The 6639-nt window shown below is 42.7% G+C and overlaps 1 pseudogene; it reads right to left on the reverse strand.

Annotated features, from left to right (window-relative positions):
• Positions 1–4369: 4369 nt before the first annotated feature.
• Positions 4370–5514, reverse strand: LOC131899300 (fructose-bisphosphate aldolase A-like; annotated as a pseudogene).
• Between the last annotated feature and the right edge of the window lie 1125 nt (positions 5515–6639).

Raw genomic sequence — 6639 nt, forward strand, 5'->3', positions numbered from 1 at the left:
TTCAAATAATGAATTTATTAAAAAATTCTCAAGCAAAAGTGGAGAACAGATAGCAAGTAGCAGATAAACAGGTGCAGAAATAGCATCAGATCGAGCACTTATGCAACACCTGACAGCAATCATTGGCGTAGCCAAACTGGGAGAGCAAGTAAAAGCAGTATCATCAAATGAGGTGATTACAACACCTAGCAGATCCAATAAGATGGAGACATTCAACATTGTGAATGGCAATGCATTGAACAATTAATTACATTACCATCACAAACAGCAGGAAAGAGCTGCAAAATGATTTGGAGAAATGTTTTGTTTTCTTGATATTATGTGAGTAATAATATTCAAAGGCTGTGAACAGTGTAATTCTCAACAATGTAAACTATGTACAAACTAAGGAAGCTAAAGAAATATAGTTCTCATTAAGATGGATGATGACTTGTGGTGGTGACTCACTTCTTTGCTTCTTTTACATTTCCAATTTCTCTATAATGGGTATATAGTTCTTTAATAACAGTTTCAAAGGCATTGCTGATAATACAAAAAGTAATGTAGAACTTGGTCCCAGAATAAGCTCAATGAATTCCAGCCATCAATACTTTGTTTTATGTTTTAAGGTACTTTAAAATATAGTATTTGTATTTATTCTTTGGAAATTGCATGCACGCATACAGTGTGTTTTGTTTTTGTCTATCCCTCCTCCACTCTCCCTGAGACCCACCAACTGGTCTCTCTCCCACCCACTTTGGTGGTAGGAATCAAACTCAAACTCACCAGGAAACTCTCTCCCTGCTGGCTGTATTTCACAGTGCTAGAAGACGCTGTGCAGGTTGCTGGGGGAAGAAAAGACATAAGTGGTCATAGGGTTCCAATTAGATCTCTCTGCCTGTTTTCTCGTCTTGTTCAGAAATAAGAGAATTCGCTTGGTTATTCAGTTTTTCAGCTTATGAGGCAGACATGCTCCTTATTGCACTAAGGAAATGACTTTAGTTGCTCAGTGTTTAAAAACCCTTCACTCCTCTCTCTAGCTTTAAATAATTACCAAAGTTGAAGGACTGGGAAATTAGAAAGCAGGGGCTGAAGGAGCTATAACTTTAAGAGTACCAAAAGATCCTGTAATCTCAACATCCAGGGGGCTGAGGCAGCATGATCACATGCATAAGACAGATCTATCATGACAGTTAGGGTGTTCAAGCCATCTGATCACTAGAGCAGGTCTGCTCAGGCACTCTCTCGACCATTGCCAGTAGTCTACAGTGGAGGTATATTTGTGGATTTCTGGGGACCTCTCTAGCACTCTGCCTCTTCCTATTCCCATGGGGTCTTCATTTATCATGATATCTCTTTCCTTGTTCTCCCACTCTGTTCCTGATCCAGCTGGGACCTCCCGCTCCCCTAAGCTCTCTTTCCCCCAACCCTTGCCCTCCATTACCCGCTCCTCACCCCCAGTTTGCTCATGTAGATCTCATCCATTTCTCTGTCACTGGGTGATCCCTGTATCTTTCTTAGGGTTCTCTTTACTAAGTAGCCTCCCTGGAGTTGTGAGTTGCAGTCTAGTTAGCCTTTGCTTTACATCTAGTATCCACTTATGAGTGAGTATATACCATGTTTGTCTTTCTGAGTCTGGGTTACCTCACTCAGGATAACATCCTAAGTGTCATGATAGAACTCTCATCTAGTGACTGATGGAAGCAGATGCAGAGATCCACGGCCAAGCCACAGGTGGAGCTCCAGGAGTCCAATCGGCGAGAGAGAGAGAGGAGGAATCATATGAGCAAGAGATATGAAGACCATGATTGGAAAAAGTACAGGGACAAATAGCCAAACTAGTGGAAACACATGAACTGTGGACCAATAGCTGAGGAGCCCCCATGGAACTGGACCAGGCCCTCTGAATAAGTGAGACAGTTGTTTAGCTTGAACTGTTTGGGAGGCCCCCAGGCAGTGGAACCGGAACCTGTCCTTGGTGCATGAGCTGACTTTTTGGAACCTAGGGCCTATGCTGAGACACATTGCTCAGCCTTGGTGCAGGGAGGAGGGGACTGGACCTGCCTCAACTGAATCTACCAGGCTGGGCTGACTCCCCAGGGGAGACCTTGCCTTGGAGGAGGTGGGAATGGGGGGTAAATTGGGAAGGAAGCCTGGGGGGTGGGAGGAGGGAAGATGGTGGAATCCGTGGCTGATATGTAAAATTAAATTAGTTATAAAATAAAAATATTTTTAAAAAATTAAAAATAAATAAAAATAAAAATCACTCAAAAAAACCCCACAGATCTAGACTATATAGAGTATTTTAGGCCAGTCAGGGCTATATAGCAAACACGAAAACAAATCAAACAACTGTTAATCAACAGACTCAGTAAAAGCAAGAAAGACATCAATAGATATTTATAGATTATCTTAACATGATATTTCTCTTTTCTAGTATGTCTTGTCCTTGAATCTTTATAAAAAATAGTGCCAACTGTGAGCCTGACATTTTAAGGGGAAAATGTTGCATTACTATAATTGTATTTCAATGGCACAACATCATTTAAATAGTCCCCTCTATATTATTCAGACATATTAGAGTATTACCAGTCTTTGAATAATGAAAACTTTCCTAGCATTACTCATCATATTTAATGTAGGTAGCTTCATTGTAGCCATATTGTTAGCTCCTTTAAGTACATGAAATTGGATTGTTTTTCTATGCTCTAGGTTTCCATGGCTACAGTGTTTTCTGAACTCTAAAGTGAGCTTTGTGATAGCTTGAAATTGTGTTCATAATATTTTTTCATACTGCTTTCCTTAAAAAGTGAAATCTCCCATTGAGTGTGGGCTAAAGTTAGTGGTTTGCATTTAACAAATATGTGGAGAAAGTGACCAAAGGTGTGTGACCACCTAGACTAGACCATAAGTATTGCCACCTGCCCTTGGTCTCTTAGATTACTCACTATCAGGGAAGCTGCCTGGCAAACTGTGAGAAGAATCAAGCCACTCTATGGAGAGACTCACATGACAGGGACTAAGGTCTCTTGATGGTAGTGATGTCATAGAACTAACCATCTTAGAAGCAGATCTTCCAGCCCCAGTCAACCTACAGACATCTGCATGCTGGCTGATGTTCTAACTGTATCCTCAGAAGAGACCATGAGGCACAATTACTAAATTGTTCCAAAATTTCTAACCCTCTGAAACTGAAATAATAATGCTGGTTATTTTGAATCATCAAATGTTAATGTTACGTTGAGAACTGTGAGGGTTTATCTTCATTGTTAACTTGACTGGACTTGGAATCAACTGTACCACACCTCTGGGCATTTCTGTGAGGCCATCTGCTGAGAGGTTGAATGGAGGAGGGAAGACCAACTCTGAATGTGGGCTGCACCATCCCTATGCACTGAGGTCTCTAACTGAATAATAAGGAGAAATCCAGCTGAGCATCTTCATCCATCTCACTGTTTTCTCACTGCAGACACAACATAACCAGCTACAGCATGATCCTACCACTGTGCCTTTCCTGCCATGATGCACTGGACCTTCAAAGCATTAGTCCAAATAAGCCCTTCCTCCTTTAAGTTGCTTCTTGTCACTATTTGTCACAGTAAGGGGAAAGGTAATTAGTCTAATAACTAAGACAGCTTATCACAGAATGTTCCTGGAGATGCTGTGAATGTGTTGCTCTGGTTGATTGATAAATAAAATGCTGATTGACCAGTAGCCAGGCAGGAAGTATAGTGTAGGCGGGATAAGGAGAAATGAGATTTCTGGGAAGTGGAAGACTGAGTCAGGAGACGCTGCCAGCCGCTGCCGCCATGAGAAGCAATATATAAAGTACCTGTAAGCCACAAGCCACATGGCAAGATATAGATTTATGGAAATAGGTTAATTTAGGATATAAGAACTAGATAGCAAGAACCCTGAGCCACACAGCCATACAGTTTATAAATAATATAAGCATCTGTATGTTTATTTGGGTCCAAGCAGCTGCAGGATTGGTGGGTAAGAGAGATTTGTCCTGACTGTGGGACAGGCAGGACCAAGAGATAACCCCAGATACAGAATGTGATTGATGGAAAACTGAGAAGATTCCATGTCCTGATCATGTAGTATTGACAATATGACAGAGTCTAGACTATATGGTAGATACATGTTAAGGAAAATAGACTTCAGATCAAATTCCACAAATACATAATAAGAGGAGACATTATCAAATATATTTGACATTGAGAAATTTGCTTAACCTCACAACTTTAATTCTTTCCCCCTTAAACAGTTGTTTATTGGCAGTGGGCTAGAAGGGATGGCATAATTAGCATTCACAGACAACACCACACACCAGTCACAAGAGCAGCATAACAGTGATGGGAAAGCACCTGGAAGGCCCCCTCTTCAATAGCAAGTAGGTAGGCAGGAGGCTGGAGTGTCGATGGGGCAGCCTTAGATCACCTCTGCTTAGTAGGCATGGTTAGAGATGAAGAGAGATTCACTGGCTGCAGCTCCAGACTGACCACTTACAGTATACTTTCCTTGACAAGCAAGGCTGTTGGCCAGGGCTTGCTTATAATGTACTCCTTCTGGGCAGCCTTCAGGTTTTCCTTCTTCCCACCCCAGGCCTTCAGAGCAGAGGCCTGCAGGGCTCAGCCGTAAGAGAAAGTCAAGACCCATGGCTTCAGCAGTGGGCACTTGTTGAGAGCATTGAGGTAGATGGACGCCTCTTCCTTACTCTGCCTTCCAGAAAGGAGAGTGACCCCAGGGACAGCAGGGGGCACTGTGCAACAAAGTGCTGTGACAGTTGCCATGGCATTCTCCTCATTGGAAAATTTCTGGGTACAGGCATGGCCTGGGGTGACCATGTTGGGCTTCAGCAATGTGCCTTCCAGATAGACATGGTGGTCACTCAGAGCCTTGTAGACAGCAGCCAGTACCTTCTCAGTTACATACTGACAGTACCTTAAGTCAGGCTCCACAATGGGTACCATGCCATTCTGCTGGCAGATGCTGGCATAACGGGCCAGAATATTGGCATTTTCCATGATGGCATGGGCTGAGGGAGAGTGTTCCCCAATCTTTAGCACACAACGCCACTTAGCAAAGTCAGCTCCATCCTTCTTATACTGGGCGCAGCGTTCAGACAGCCTATCCAGCCCTTGGGTGGTGGTCTCGCCATTGGTTCCCGCCAGGGGCACCACGCCTTTATCTACCTTAATGCCCACAACACCACCCTTGGACTTGATAACTGGGGGGAAGGGACGTCCATCATCGGCCTTCTGGTAGAGTGTTTCGTGGAAGAGGATCACCCCCCCCCCCAATGCAGGGATTCACATGGTCATCAGCAGTCAGCAGCAGCTGGCGGTAGAAGCGCCTGTTCTCTCCTATGTTCTCAGTGCCAATGGACTGCAGCTGCTTGGCAATGCTTCCGGTGGACTCATCTGCAGCCAGGATGCCCTTGCCCGGAGCCACAATGCTATGAGCGTTGTCAGTCAGCTCTTTCTTCTGCTCCGGGGTCAGTGCTGGGTATTGGTAGGACATGGTGCCAGTGGTAGCACGTTCCTGGCATGGGAGGGGAAGGATCTGCCAGGTACGGCGGTGGGTAAGCAAAAGGACTGAGGAGCGAATGCGGCTGGAGTCACCAGAATCCCGTTCTGGGTTGTGTTCCAAAAGAACGCAGCCTATTCGACAGAGGGGGATGTGGTGAGGGGGGCACAGCTTTAATTTTTGAAATGGAGTCTACTCTAAGTATTAGAAAACTGAACTATAATAACTGAAGTAGCTAACTCATCATAAACAATTCCTACTATTTTTATGAAGTTTTATCATTCAGTATTTTTTCTTACTTCAAGATAAAAGCACTACATAGTGCCAAACATTGTACAATCATTGCACCTATCTGGAAAGCAGCATTTTCACTGAGTTTGAAAAGTTAGAAACTAGACTAGAAGAAGCTCTCCATTTTGTTTTTCCCCTCAAAGCTATTTTCATGAAAACCTTTTCGAGAAATTATGGTTCCATGGTTTAGTTTTGACTCAATGCCTATCATAGGTTCATTTTGAATACAAGGTTTCAATACTAATAACTTAGAATAAGAAATCAGCTAAAGACCCATAGCTCTATGCCAGCATACTAAATGCTGTCAGCCATTTTGTTGAAAAGTCGAGTGATACATCTTATGCTAGACCATGTGTGCAATAGTTTTATTCCAAAGCAACCTTGTATCATTTAGGTAAATATCTGTTACCACACTACTTAATTCAAACTATGTGGGTTCTCCTTTTTCTTAATTATAATGTCTGTTTCAACAATCATCAATTTTGTTGATTTCTTAAGCAATTGAGACAAAGGGATCTAGTTCATATGCACTTTATCTTGTTCTGTCCTGTGTTCTGAGAGCTATCAATAGTATCAGCTCAGAGCCCACAATTCAGTTAGTTGACCAGTAATTTACACAGCACAAATCTAGATGACTGATATAAAGGTGAAACAATTAGATGACTGTGAGCAAGGCAGCTTTTTCTGGCCAAAGCCTGCTGCACCTTGCTGCCAGTTTTCTTATATGCATAATCAAGGTCCTGGATCATTGTTGCTATGACAACCATCACTATATATCACACTAAAATCTGGTATTGAAATGTACAAGAAGCACAAGGCATAGATTTTTCATATCTT

The sequence above is a fragment of the Peromyscus eremicus genome, chromosome X, assembly GCF_949786415.1.
Source record: "Peromyscus eremicus chromosome X, PerEre_H2_v1, whole genome shotgun sequence".
Lineage (NCBI taxonomy): Eukaryota > Metazoa > Chordata > Mammalia > Rodentia > Cricetidae > Peromyscus > Peromyscus eremicus.